This window comes from Prionailurus bengalensis, unplaced genomic scaffold (assembly GCF_016509475.1).
Source record: "Prionailurus bengalensis isolate Pbe53 unplaced genomic scaffold, Fcat_Pben_1.1_paternal_pri Un_scaffold_68, whole genome shotgun sequence".
In the NCBI taxonomy this organism is placed as follows: Eukaryota; Metazoa; Chordata; class Mammalia; order Carnivora; family Felidae; genus Prionailurus; species Prionailurus bengalensis.
Genome location: NW_025091168.1, coordinates 168,008 through 183,375, shown reverse-complemented (window position 1 = coordinate 183,375; position 15,368 = coordinate 168,008). Strand labels below are relative to the sequence as shown.

General features: G+C 48.4%; 1 pseudogene; it reads left to right on the top strand.

Annotated features, from left to right (window-relative positions):
- Positions 1-15,368, top strand: part of LOC122478463 — a 38,017-nt pseudogene that overhangs the window by 11,685 nt on the left and 10,964 nt on the right.

The window sequence follows — 15,368 nt, the reverse complement described above, 5'->3', positions numbered from 1 at the left end:
GTCACCCCCTTCCTGTTGCAGGTGGTACTCATGCCTATAGGGCAGAGTCAGTAAATGCTCTCGAGTGAGTAGGCGGTTGGCCCAGATCAGTGTTTCCCACGGAAGGAATGTGAAATGACTAGGTGGCACACAGATGTTTGAAATTTTAATAGTTAGGTATTTATTATAGCGTGTGTTAGAAGAAAATCCCAGATAGCACGTCAGACCCGAGTACTAAAAAAAAGCGAGTTGATTTAAAGAAATGTTACACTGAACAGGTGGTATGTGAATGTCATGAAAATTTCAAAAGCAATAGGGATTGACCGAAGACTGCGAAATAGGTCTTCCCAAATCTGAGATTTTTGATGCTTTGGGTTTTAAACAAAGTCAGGATACACAAAGAGAGGGGCTATTTTCTGGGTTTGGGCAACAGAGGACTGTGGTGGGGACAGACAGACAGACAGCAGCACTAGGTGCACAGCGTCAGTGTAGAGGCGACCACTGTTCACCTTTTGGTGCCTACTCTGGGAAGTCTCGATATGTATACTGTACACGTATGTATATTCACGTGTACGTGAATGTACGCATTCATCTAACAGAATTGGGAACATTCTGTACATAGAATTCTGTAGCTTGCTTTGTTCACCTGATAGCGTAACCCCAGGTTCAGTGTTCTTACCGAAACCTTTTTGTGTTCATTCTTGACTATTTCCTTAGGGTAAAATCCTAGAAGTGGGATTGCTTGGTCATCGCGTAAATAGAACTCTTCAGCTTTGAGTACCAGCAGCCGAAGTGCCTCGTGGCATGGCAGTGACAGTTTACAGTTCTGGCGGCTCAGGTGCCCTCTTTCTCATCCTCACCAAAGCCGGGTTCTATTAAACGGTTTTGTGGCTGATTTGATAGCAGATTTACTGCTTGCTGTTTCTGCTTTCATTTTGCATTTTTGGGTTTCTTTATTTTGTATATTCAGTGATCACTTGGCTCTTCGGTGAACTGCCCATTTTTGGCCTTTCTTCTGGGATATTAGGAATTTTTTCCTTACTGATTTGTAAGTTCTTTATGTTTTAAGGATGTTACTCTGTGATGTCACAGGTACTTTTCATCGCTTAATATTTGCCTCTTATGTTTGCTTATGATATGTAAGCTTACTGTTGCTCATGTGGTGAAGGCAATACTGTATTTGATCCATGCTGTGACACACGTTCTTCCGTCTTTGCCATCAGCTGTGATTTATTCTCGATGTGTCCCGCGGTCACCGCCAAGTCGTGTTAGAGTTGTCATTACCTGTGCAAGTGGATGTGGTCATTGTTGCTTGCGGCATGGCCAGAGGACTACAGCGTCAGCTCTTGGGTGCTTCTGGCCACGTGCCTTTTAAGGGCCATTTGCAGAAGGAGCACAAATCCTGATGCTGTTGGAGAACCATCCATTGATCCCTCCTGATGAGATCGAGAAAGGCTCAGTAACAAAACCTGCACCGGAGGGTCGGTAGCGTGGAAGGAAATCTTGGAGAGGATGACGGTGATCTCTTGGGGATGCAGCCTTGCCAATGCCCTTGGCGGCCCGAAGGTCCATATTGTGTGGAAACTCACAGATACCCCAAAAGGGAAGCCTTAACCCTCTTATTGCATTCATCCATTCCCTTTCAATCCGTTTAAATAAGCACAAAAGGGCTTTTGCCGGAGCGTCTGGCGGCTCAGTCGACAGAGCGTGCAACTCTGGATGTGGTTGTGAGTTCAGGCCCCACGTTGCACACAGAGCCTACTTGAAAACTAATTAAACAAACAAGTAAACGGGCTTTTTCCAACAAGCACAAAATTAAAATTGTAAGCAATAAGAAAAACATTAAGCTAACTAACTGGCAGTGTTTCTTCTTTCTTTTTTCAGTCTTATAATTGATAATGTCTTAGATGAAACATGGCATATAGTTCATGGAGAAAAAGTTTAAAACATAGAGATAAATTAAAACACACACACACACACACACACACACACACACACACACACACACACCAGAAATCGCCAGTTCCCTAGTACTCGTCTGTAGATACGCACATACACGTGTTCACGGGCACGTTGGCTACATAGGTTTTTGGCCTAACATTTTTCCCTTCACGGTGTCTTGAACATCTTGGCATGTCTGATCCTTGTAGTTCATGTCTGAGATGACCGGTTAGCGTTTCCTTGTGTGGATCCACCATGTTCAGCTGGGCTCCCAGGGGTGACAGAATTCTAAGCTCTGAACCAGGTTGCCCATCTCCCTTTGGAACTCCCCATCAGCAGTGCCCGCTAGTTCTTTGACCCTTACTCTTCTTAGCAGTGCTCTGTAAATCTTCTCATGTTAGCCACTCTGAAGGGCAGATCAGTGACATCCTTTTCCTCCCAGAAACCACGGGCAGTCTTCTAGATCTGGAGACCAGAAGGAGACGCGTGTTGGAAACATTAGGAAGCGGGAGTCGTAAGGACTCGTGACCGGATACGTTTGTGTTCTGTCCCCACCTGTTACGTTTGTGCACCTCGCCGTGGTTTGGGGCCGCTGCACGTGGCTGCAGAGGTCTCTCCCTGGCTCCCACCACCCGCCTCTCTAGTTTCTCCTGTTTCTCCGCTGTTCTCCAGCCTCCCTACCGACTTTGTGACTGGAACATTCCAAGGCGGTTCCTGTCCAGAGCATTTCTGTCTGCTCTTCCTCCTGTCTAGAACGCCTTTTGCACAGCTTTCTCCAGTTGTGTAAGGACCCAACTCAGCCCATTCCCTTTTCAGAGAGGCTTTCCCTCTCACATTCTCTAACGTAGGTCCATCCGTCCTCCATGCTGTTGTCCTTCATCTGTCACAAGCCCTTCCTTCTCTTTGTGTCTGGTTCACTACCGTATCCCCAATGGCTGGCACTTAGCAGACCCTCACCAAAGATGGCTTGACGGAATCAATAGTATTAACTTGACGGAGAATACGGTTGAGAGGAGGGGAAACCGCTCCTTGTCATCCAGAGGAGGGCGGTAGTAAGTCCAACGCAGAGCTTGCGGAGGGGGGCGACTCGATCAGCTTTTCGGCAGGTAGGGCTGCTGGGCATTGGAGTGAGTGCCTTCTTTGTGGTGCATAGTCAGGCAGTGGCTTGGTGTTGTTGAAGGATTCTGGCATCGGATGTCAGGGTTGACCAGGTCAGTTCCAAGGCCGCCTCCAACCCTTAGGTCCATGTTTGATGTTCGCATCACTAGTCTGTGGTTCTTGGACTGCAGATACGGCCTTTACCACTAGATGGCACTAGGTGATTCCTTTGAGGCCGGGGCTCCTCAAATCCGCCAACAGTGAGAACAGCATCTTCTCTCTTTTTTTACTTATTGAAGTATAGTCGACATACAATGTGACATTAATTTCAGGCGTGCAACAGAGTGATTTGACAAATCTACATATCACTCAGCACTCACCACGGTTAGGTGTCCTCACATCTGTCACCGTACTGTTATAACAGTATTATCGACTGGATTCCCTATATTCCACTTTTCATCTTTGTGCGTTACTTATAGGACTGGAAGTTTGTACCTCTTAAGCCCTCCTTGCCTATTTTGTCCATCCCCCCGCCCCCTCTGGCAACCACCACCTTGTTCTCTGTGTTTCAGAGTCGATTTTGGTTGTTCGGAGAACAGACTTTTCATTGCATTTTACCCCAAACACCCACTTCAACAAAAGCTTCACAAAACCGTCTTAACTCTTACAGTGTGGAATGCATACTGATATTGTCTATTTCACTCTATTCGACTGCATTTTCACAGATGAAGACTTGCAAACTACTACACTGATTTTATTATACGGATGGGTCATAATTCATCGTTTGAAAAGCACCGTTTTAGACAGCTGAGCCTGTTCACCCTTGGAAAACTTGGACAGTCTGGGCCCGTAGCGAATCGTGTCCCTTAATGAGTACTTTGTGCATTTCCGTGCTGACTTGCTGCCTCGAGAAGCCAAAAGTATGTGCTTCCTTATGTGTGTGTGTGTGTGTGTGTGTGTGTGTGTGTGTGTGTGTGTGTGTGTGTGTGTGTGATGTGTGAACGTGGACATGAGAGAGACTGGGGGGGATAGGTTTGTACAGGATTAGCACCGACCACAGTCAAGGCAGCGGTAAGCCTTGTCAGTGGACGTAAAGAGAAGGTATCATATCTGCCTCTGGGAGCTCAGACTCTAGCTGGGTAACAGTCACTCACCCCTTCCCCTCTCCGCTTGTTCATCAAGAAACACTGGAAATGAGCTCATACACTCAGGATATCGCTTAGGATGCTTCAGGGTGTAGCAGGTAACAGAAGCCTGACTCCGTTTGGTTTAAGCGATAAAGACATTTGGAAACTCTCAAAATGTCTGTGGAGAGGTAGAGCGGGGTGCAGGCCCACAGGGGCTCGGCCTTAAGGATCCAGGTTTCTCCCATTACGTGTCCTTGTCCTAAGGCTGGTTCCACTCACGGTTGCCAGAAGACCTTAAGTGGTCATTGGGGTTTCAGATCCCTGGCTTAGAACACTAGAGCTTTGATTCCCTGCGTGTGGCCTGGGGAGAGGTTAGGTTACTGTAGCATTTTCCAGGTTGTAGTGCATGCCAGAGAGGGTAAGCTACAATGGCAAAATTTTCTAGGTTGTAGCTGTTCTGTTTGTTTGTTCCTGGTTTTCCCTTTTACTCCTTAAGGGACGTGAAATGACAGAGCTGGGGGAAATACTTAGGGAGTCATTAGCGAGTTTGACAAAACAATTCTAGATCTTTCCTGTGGACCCAGAACTTCTGGTTGAGTAGGGTTGTCTGAATAGTTCTGGCCAGCGAGTTTGCCGAGTGAATGAACGGTTGCACGTCTTCTGGGTGAGGGACGAGGTGAGGTTATATGCTCTCCAGGGTCCTGGGAGAGGAATTAGCAGTCAGAATAAAGAGAGGTGACACATGGCCGCCGTGGGAAGGGTGAGAGGAGTGTAAGTGAGCACCTCGGCGGATGGCTGAGTCTGTTTACATGTGTAACGGAGTGCTAAACGGGAGTGTGTTGGCCTTGTGAAGTAGATGGTTTTCCTCCTTGACCTGGTTCCCGAGAACCTGAATCCACTGACGTCTACTCACCTGCCTCCTTTTTATCCCTTCCAGGTTTGCAGTGAGCATTGGCTACTGGCATGACCCTTACATCCAGCATTTGGTAAGACTGTCTGAGGAGAGGAAGGCCCCCGAAATTAACAGAGGCAAGTGACCCCCTCCCTTCTCACTATTCCCTCATCAGCAGAGAGGCCTGGGGTTTTAGGGATTCATTCGTTTTTCTTTTTTTTACACAATACAAATTTATTATCTTACAGTTCTGAAGGTCAGAAGTCAAACATGGGTCTCACTAGGCTAACATCAAAGTGTCATCAGGGCCGTTTCTTTTGGAGGCCATAGGGGAGAGTCTATTTCCTTTTCTTGTCTACCTTCTAGAAACCACCTACATTCCATGGAAGATGGCCCCTTCTCCATTGCAAAGCCAGCAGTGTAACAGAGGGATTCGTTCTTAACATGAGAGTTCCAGCGTTCCTTCTCTCCGGTAGTATATGAAAGTGCTTACTTCCCAACATCCTCACCAACACAGTGCATTATGAAACTTTTCATCTGGGTTAATCTGATCCATGAAACATGGTGTCTTACAGTAATTTTATTTTAGATTCCTCTTATTTTGGGGTGAAGTTGAAGATCATTATGATTATTTTTTTAATATCTGTTTTAAATGTTTATTTTGAGAGAGAGCGAGCGAGCGAGAGTTCACTTGCTTGCAAGCAGGGAGGGACAGAGAGAGAGAGGGAGAAAGAGAGAGAATCTCAAGCAGGCTCCATGCTGTCAGCACAGAGCCCGATGTGGGGCTCAAACCCTTGAACCGTGAGATCATGACCTGAGCTGAAATCAGGATTCGGACACTTGCTTAGCCCACTGAGCCACCCAGGTGCCCCAAGATCATTTTTATATGTTGAAGAGCCATTTATATGTCTTTTACTGTGAACTGTCTGTTCATGGAAGGAATGACTTTTTTTGGCCTTGTCAAAGTGATAGTAACCGTGTTAGGCTGTACAAGTCATTTCTATCAAGGCAGTGAAAGGATTTGAGGCAGGAGGGTGACTTAGTCTCAGCCAGATTGAGAAATTGGCCAAATGACCATAGTTCTTGTGGGTGCAGGGCATCTTGGCCCTAAAGACGGATCCTATGGGTAGTTTCAATGAGAAATGCGAAGAAATTTTAAAGTGGTGCTTCCTGAGAATAAGGACATGGTACTTACTTTGAGCTGAGGGTGAAACTAGGCATCAGTAAGATTGGACGAGGCCTGGCTAAGAGGCCTTAAGCCTCCCTCCCACACTCTTGAGGACACTTTCCTAACAAATGCTGCAGAGGCAGGGCCCCACCATGGTGCCCTGGGTGCTGGGGGCCCTGGGCAGCAGGTCAGCCCTCCGGCCTTCCTTCTTCCTCTCCCTGGGTTGGCATCGCTAGACTAGGGCCCCATAGTAGGAGAGTGCTTCCCAAACAGCGTGTGGGGAGCATTTTTAAAATTTTTCCAATGTCCAGTCCGTTGTGGGTGATACTCTGTAACCCACGGTAAAAAGGATTTACTAGAAAAGTAAAATGGAAGAGACATGTAACGTTTATTTATTTTTGAGACACAGAGAGAGACAGAGCATGAACAGGGGAGGGTCAGAGAGAGAGGGAGACACAGAATCTGAAACAGGCTTCATGCTCTGAGCTGTCAGCACAGAGCCCGACAGGGGGCTCGAACTCACAGACTGTGAGATCATGACCTGAGTCGAAGTCGAACGCTTAACCGACTGAGCCACCCAGGCGCCCCAAAAGAGACATGTAAAAAGACAAGCTCAAATTATTTACTAGTAGAATCCATAGACACGAAATCCCTATGTCAAATTGCAGTAAGTGTCTAAATGCCACTCACATTTTGTTCTTAAAATAGTAATACTGTAAGCAGAAGGGCTTTAGAACACAGATCAATTTCATCTTCCTTTCACCCTCTTTTATTTCTTGTCTCCTCGGTTCCAGCTTCCCACGCCAGAGCTTCACAAGTCAGTTTATTAGGCACCATTTGCCTGTGCACCGCCCCCCGCCCAACCCCGCCTGTGATGTTTTACAAACATCGAGGCTCTAACCCGCACAGGATGGACACGAAGGGAGCACGGTAAGAAATATGGCTGTCTTTGCTTTGACATTTATCTGCCCCATTTCCTGACCCCAGAATACTTTCCAGACGGTCTCCCAATTTTGAGTTTCAGCCGAATTCTGAGTAGCTCTCACTTAGCCACGAAAAGACACATTTCTAAGAGGGACATTTAGATCCCATGTTTTGATGTAAAATATTTTTCTTTCATATGTGGAATTAGGGGGCGTTGCGTTTTCCTTAAGGTAGTTGATCCAACCATTAGATAGATTGTGCTTCTTTTGGTTCAAATGGCTTTAAAAAAAAAAAAAAGGAAGAGAATTTTAAAGTCGTTACTTCTCCCATAAGGTCTATGGATAACCTAAACCGCGACCCCTGAAGAAGGGCAGAAGGGTTGCCTTTTGTCCTCCTGGTGTGGTGAACTTGGCAAGGCTTATTTCCATCATCACCGAGTCATGGCTTGTCTCTGTCTCTCTCTCAGGATACGTTGCTCGCGTCCATGGCGTCAGTCAGCTGATAAAGGCATTTCTACGGAAGACAGAATGTCCCTGTCAGATTCTAAATCTTGGGGCTGGGATGGGTACCAGCTTCTGGAGACTCAAGGTAAATTAAAAAATACCGCCCCCTTGTTTCCCCAATTGTTTACTTTTGGGAAGGTTCCCACCGGGTTCAAAAATGTCAGGGGCGCCTTGGTGACTCTGTCGGTTGAGCACCCGACCCTTGACTGCGGTTCAGGTCACGATCTCTCGGTTTGTGGGTTCAGGCCCCGCGTTGGGCTCTGTGCTGACGGCACAGAGGCTGCTTGGGATTCTCTCACTCTCTCACTCTCCCTCTCTCTCTGCCCTTCCCCCATCTCTCTCTCCAAATAAGTCAATAAACATTTTTTTAAATGCTAGAAATCTATTCAAAAGGAATGCGGTGACTGCCTGTCTCGCGTCCCTGTCCCCATCTGCTTGCACCTGCTGTGCCACCACTGTCAGCCACGTACGTGATGTCACCAGGGCCCTAGATATGTGCCTTGCTTCTGAGCTCCTGCTGTTACAAACAGGGCTTTGGATCAGAATCCTTGTATACATTCTCTGCGTGTGTGCAAGAGCCCTGCCAGTGGAGTAGCTGAGACCAGGGGCCCGTGCATTTGCCGTTTTGACGACAACAAAAGACTTTACTGTCGTCGTGACGGTGTCTTCAGTATAGCTTGGAGATTTGCAAGGCTGGGTGATGGTAGCATGACACAGAGCCCTTTTAAGTTTATTTATTCATTTGGAGAGAGAGAGAGAGAGAGAGAGAGAGAGAGAGAGAGAATCCTAAGTGGGGCTTAGATGCGGGGCCTATCCCACGGAGCACGAGACCGTGACCCAAGCCGAAATCCAGAGTCAGAGCCCAACTGCCTGAGCCATCCAGGTGCCCCTCCATTCTCTGATTTGGTCCCTCACCTCCTTCGTTAGGGTTCAAGGGCAGGTATCATTACACTCCCTCACAGAAGAGGAAATGGGTCCAGTCAGTGGCAGAATCAGGACCACAGGCCTGGTCTTTGATTCCGGGCTGGAATTGTAGCACCAAACCTTTTCTCTACAACGATCTCACTGATTGCGTTTTCTTTTTTGTAGGTTTGTACAGATCTCTCTTGGTTCTTCTGTCAGGTCGGTCATGTGGCAGTCGTGGGTACGTGCATTTCCCCAGATTCTTGCAGAAGTACACCAAGATAAACTAGAGTGTGTGGGCCTAATGCGACCTGAGTGTGTATTTTGTCCCTCATCAGCTCACCCGATGAGGTCTTTGGTCATCGGTGCCCCCAGCCTCTCTCTCACTGAGGCGAGAAATCAGTGGCCTCAGCACAGCCTTAGTGTTAACCGGTTGCCTCTGCATTCTTCATTCAGGATAAGATAGCTAACGTTTCTGAAGTGCGTGCACATCCATGACCTCGGGAATGAACATGAGAGCTCTGCAGGTGGGGGGGGGGGGGTTACCCAGATGGGGCAAGGCGGGCTCCGAGAGCTTGTGCCGTCCCCAGGTCGGACAGCCAGTGGCACTGGAGCATGGAACAAACGACGGACTGCAGTTCGTCCACGTCCAGATTCCCTCCTTGTTCTCTCCAGAGAGCCCTGCGGCTGCTCGGGGGGTGGGGGGGACTCTTTGCTATAGGTCGGCGGTGCCTCTGGGCCTCAGAGACCACGGTGTGGTGGAAGGACCTGGAAGAGAATGCAGTGGCAGAATGTGTGCAGTGTGAACAGAAGCCACGGGAGAAACTCCTCCTTTGGGCTTGACACCCTTTTCAACGTGGTCCCGTGGTTTGGTTTCTCCCCCCGCCGTGTAGGTGGGTTAATCGTTACTAAATCTGAGATTTTTATTTCTGAGCAAGGTACACTGGAGCTCATGTGGCCCTTCCAAGAAAAAGGTTATCTGTGAGGAGCGAGGAAGGAGAATAGTGCAGGCTCTGAAAAATTTGGTGGAGTTTTTTCGTTTTGATAATGACATTAGTCGAAAGGGTTTTAAAAAAATCTGAGTTTCTTTTTAGAAAAATGATGCTCGTTTGCTCTTTGGAGCAGGAGCTGAACGGGCCAAACTTAGGCTGCCACCTATGTTGGTAAATAAAGTTTTACTGCGACACAGCCAACTCCCAGTTCCTTCCATCTTCCCTACGGCTGCTTTAGCCCTACGGCGGCAGAGTGGAGAAGTCACAGCAGAGACCGTCTGGCCTGCAAAGGCTAGAGTATGGCTGTTGACAGCACGTTCGCTGATCCCTGTTTTTGAGCTCTGTGTGCTTCTGTAAAAGAGGAGGGGAAATCTCGTCGGCTAGTCTTGTTGTCTCGGGCACCTTCCACCTGGGAGGGTCCCCTGGCTGCACCAGCAGAGGCTTGGCTGTGGGTCACAGGCTTTTGGCTGCCGCTGTGCGTGAGCTCGTTCTGTATGACGTCAGGCCCCAAGACCATTGGGACAAGTTGAAGGCTCCCACCTTCAAGCAGCGGGTGAGAGTAGGGTGCAGGAAAGCCAGGACAACCCCAGACAAAGAATAAAGGGTGAGTGACACCCTTTAAGGGACCTCAGCTTCTTGGTGTCTCTTGAATCCTATTTCCACACGGCCAGAGGATCAAGGACGCAGGGGGTCAGTCTCAATATGGCAGCCTGTGCAGCGGTCGGCCACGTTGGATCTCCTTTGAGCCTACGGGATACTCTTCGTCACGGTTGTCCCCGGCTGCCCTCCGGTAGCTATCCACGGTCCTGGTTGCCTTCCATGCCTCCTGTGACGTGCGAGCTACTGGCGAGTGGAGTGTCGGAAGGGCTCAGGGAATGCCAGAATACAAAGTTGAAGCCTCATGTCCCACAGCCATTTGTTGCCCCTTTCCCAAAGGCAAGAAAGAAGATGTCTGTTCCTTAAAAGCTCCAGGTGTGCCTTTTGGAAGCTTTCCCTCCATGGTGACCCCTTAATCGGCATTCTTAAGAGGGCAAGTAGCTGATGAGTGGGCAAGCTGTTTAGAAAGTCAGAAGTCCTAGACGAGCTATAGGATCGTATGCTGTCCTTCATTTGCTTTTGTTCTCCAGGCCTTCTCGAATTTTAGCGTGTCCTTAACTTCATATCGTGTGAGCGAAATCCTCAGAGGGTGTTCTGGAATTTCCTAGCAAAAGTCATCTTCTGGTATGCTCTAAACGTTTCCTCCAAATATCTTCGGACAGCTTTTTACCCGGCCCTGCCCTACACACGGGCAGGGGAGCGCGGCAGCACCGAGAGAGAACGGTTGAGATCGGTGAGCGTGTCTCTTCTGATGGGTCAGGAGACTGTCTTTGTCTCTGTCTTCCTGTCTCCCCCTTCCTCCCTCCCCCTTTGTCCCCCAGACCAGATCCCCTGAGATTTTCCAAGGGCTGAGGGGTAGCTGGCTCTCACAGTTCTGACACTTGCCCTTAAGGTCACCTCCTACTGGAAAATGCTTGCTGGTGATTGCAGCCCCCCCTCCCCCGCCAACATGCTGTCTTGGGGGGCCGCTCCCTCTCTGTCCCTGCTGTCCATCGCTCGTTAGTGTGCACGTAAATGGTGTTTTGCGCAGTTGCTCAAGTCAGAAAGAGGGGTGTCATCCTCACCCCAGCTCTTCCTTAATCCCGGCCCACACCTGTGAGGCCCACCACCGGGTTCTGGGCACCAACCATTGTCTTTTTCTTGGTCTTTCTTTCCACTTTAAGTAAGCGGCTCTGTACTTGTGGAATGTAAGTACAGGTGGATACGGAGGCGTTAGAAGAGCGCTTTGGGGGGGCGCCGGGCAGGTCACCAGGTTGTGGAGCGCCTTGTTTCTTTCCCCAAGCCTCAGGGGCATCGGGAGCTGCTGCAGGCAACACGCAGGGTGTCGCTGAGAGTCCAGACAGCGGTGTCCTTACAGTGTGTGCAGTTGGCGAGCTGAGGAGGAGAGAATGCGTTCGTGAATACGCATCGGGGCTGAGGGATTGGTTGGACGTGACAGAGAATGTGCTAGCATGGCCAGGGGGCCAAGCGGAGACCAGGCCGGGGATGCAGAAGGGGGAGCAGGGTCGTGTGTGTGTGTGTGTGTGTGTGTGTGCGCGCGCGTCTGCCACGCTTTTTTACTGCAGCCCTCAGTAAAGATAAATGTACACCCCAGGCCAAGACCTAATTCTAAGTACCCTTGTCAATAAGGTTTTTAAGTTTATTTATTTAACTTGAGAGAGAGAACCGGTGGGGGAAGGGCAGAGAGAGAAGGGGACAGAAGATCCAAAGCGGGCCCTGGCCCCTACGTGGGGCTCAAACTCACGAGCCGTGAGATCATGACCTGAGCCAATGTCAGACACTTAACCGACGGAGCCACCTCGGCGCCCTGTCCCCGTGACAGTCAATGATAAAGGCACACACGTGGCACCTACTAAGGCAGGCCCTGTTCTGAGTGTCCCTTGTGTGTCCTTATTTCCTCATTACTCCTCACAACCCCGTGAGGTGCTGTCCCTGTCTCTGCTTCGCAGAGGAGGGAAACTTGGCCCAGGGAGTGGAGTGACTTTGGGGCCTCGCAGCAGACAGGCGGTGGGGCTGGGATTCGAACCCCCGTCCCCTGCTCCAGAGCACCTGCCCTTTACCACCCGCTGTATCCTCCCCTCACAGAAAAAAGTAAACGTGTCACAAAAGAGTACTCATCCCCACTGTGTGCGATGCTTCGGGATATTTGCTGTTTTATTCCATTTTATCCCTCAAATGCTGGTCAGCATTGGTGTCCTGACCCTCTCTGATTCATCTCGATCTGCTTTTTGGAAAATTCTGTCAGGTCCTACTCCCCCAGCGCCTCCACATACCCCCACCTCCATCCCAGGCACTGCTCCCCCAGTTCAGGCTCCCCGTGACTTCTTCCCTGGACAGCTGTGAACCCCTGACTCCTGTCTTCCATCCGTTCCCCACGCGGAGACCACAGTCATCGGGAAAATACATCTCTGCCCATATCGTTCCTGGATGTCAAACCCTTAAGTGCCCTGATGCTCCTCGGGGCCTAGTACTCGCTCGGTACATGAAGGTGGTCAGTAAATGTAGGAGTGAAAACATAACTCTAAAGCTTACTGCGTGTTTTTCCTCAGGATTGAGATCTTCTCCCAAGTAAATATTGTGAAGTGGACTTTCCCGTGAGAGTCACGAGAAAGCTGCACAGCATCAAGTGAGTATGGCTTTGACCACAGGAGAGAGCCCGGTAGGATTCAGGGGCAGCGTTCAGGAGGTGGCCGGTCTGAACGCCAGACACCTCATTTTAGGGGACTCTTCTCTTTCACCCCCTTCCCACTTTCCTTCTGGCCCCAAGATCCCCATTCCAAACTGTCTTCAAAATGAAATGTCCCGTCCCTTGCAACTCTTCTGTCCGTTAACGTAATTCTCTGAACACTTAATAGAAATGACCTATAGTGGTTTAATTTTAATCTGAAATTTAAAAAAGTGTTTTAATGTTTTATTTATTTTTGAGAGAGAGAGAGGGGGAGACAGAGTATGAGTGGGGAAGAGGCACAGAGAGAGAGAGAGAGAGAGAGAGAGAGAGAGACAGAATCCAAAGCAGGGCCCAGGCTCCAAGCTGTCAGCACAGAGTCTGATGTGGGGCTCGAACTCATGAACCGTGAGATCATGACCTGAGCCAAAGTTGGACACTTAACCGAGTGAGCCAACCAGGCGCTCCGATAATCTGAATTTTTATGTGTGCTCCGGCTACTTCTGTATCTCCAGAGCATAGAAAGGGGCCTGGCTCAGAGCAGATGTGTAGTAAATAGCGTTTGAATGAACAATGGGAGGCCAAATTGGCCATTTACTACATATGAGATAGTATGGGGGCCACCCTGAGTCCATGTTTTAAGAATTCTGCAGTTATAGATGACGAGTTTGTGAATCTTTGCTGAGAGCTTTTGGAGCACCATGTGAAATGCTTCACTCAGATGATCTCATTCAGCCCTCAGAGCCGACTCAGGAATGACATGCTTTTATTAGCAGTTGAGGAAACCAAAGCCCAAAGAAGTTAAGCTAATTTCCATAAGGTTACCTGTTGACAAAGGGGTAGAGCTGAAATTTAAACCCTGACCTCAAGCCCAAGGTCAGATTTTCTCAGTGGTTTTTCACGTATACTTCTTCCCCTTCTTTTTAAATTAGTCATTTAAACAAAATCTTAAGTCTTACATTGAAAAAAATTTTTAGTAAACATTAAAACTTTCACCTTGTCCTTTAAAGATGTGTAATTCCCACAAGCTAGAAATAGTTTTCAAGTTTTTTTTTTTTCTAACTTACCCTATGGAAACAAGTTTTCCCCTTTTCCAAATACAAGATTATATTACACGGAATGTGCATTTTATCTAAAAAAAAATTTTTTTTAATATTTATTTATTTTTGAGAGAGGGAGACAGAGTGCAAGCTGGGGAGGGGCACAGAGACAGGGAGACACAGAATCCGAAGCAAGCTCCAGGCTCTGAGCTGTCAGCACAGAGCTCAACGCAGGGCTCAAACTCACGAGCTGTGTGCGAGGTCATGACCTGAGCCAAACGAAGTTGGATGCTCAACCGACTGACCACCCAGGCGCCCCACGTAGTGTGCATTTGAGATGCGCTATGGCATCTGACGCTGTGCGGCCACAGAATACGACCTAGCTTGTTAGGACACCAAGTCAAATAAGAGCAGGTGGGCTCTCACTTAAGCCTAGAGGAGGTTTCTGGGGTGAAAGATGTGTGTATGGTGGTTGCGATACTGAAATCGGCTCTCTGCTGTCTAATTTTTTGCACATTCTGGAGGAGAGCAGAGTCATCACAGAAACGTTACTGAACGTCAGGTCTGAGTAGGAATCTGTTTGTTTAGTTGTCTGTGATTAATAATGGTTAAAATTTTTAATTGAGTGAGCAGAAGCAGGAAACGAGAGATGGCTTGGAAAACACTGGAACGTTTGGAAACATATCGCTAGCCTATCTTTGGCGATTTCTACGTCTTGAGTGTTTCATGATCAGTTTGTGACTTGACGTCAGGTTCGGAGTGTAACGCTTACTGACCTACTCTGACAGCTGATCCACTGAATTTTTCATGTGTGTGCCTAGGGTCAGACGTGATTAAGCAGCAGGCCCTCTGGAGTCGCCCTTGCTTTGAGCAGTAGCGGTACCTATTGGCCATTTCGGTAGTGGGTGTTTGCGTTTTTTCACTAACTAAGCTACTTGACTCATTTCTCTCTCTTTCCCATCTTCCCATAGACACAAGCCTTTCTTATTACAACCCATTATAGAATTACATTCAGAGGACACACTGCAAATTGGCAAGTACCCTTAACCTAAGTAATACAGTATGGGCTACCTCTCTGCTTTTCTTCCCCTTTCTTTTTAAAGATGGTGTGTGTGTGTGTGTGTGTGTGTGTGAGCCTGCGCATCTGAGTCTGCGCGTGTGTGCACATGAGGTCACAGGGTGTATACTTCTGCATCACATTTACTGTGAAGGAACTTGAAACAATTTTTTGTATGGCCCCTCTTAGATGTCCATAGGTCCCAATCTTAAATCTTTTGAAAAACATTTCAGTGAGTTGCAAACATTTCAAATATAGGAGCTTTTTCCCGAAAATCTTTTCCTTGGAAAAATCCAGTCCGGCAGCCTCAGACCCTGACTCCTACATGGCTGCTTCGCCGAGAGGGAATGCACATCCCCACCACTGTTGTCTCGTACCTGACCCGCTTCACCTGTTACGTTAGGTCCTTGGCCCCGGGGCTCAGTTTTTCCCCGTAAGTTTTCAGTATGAGTGTTTCCAACAACTCTTTCCTCCCTTCTAAG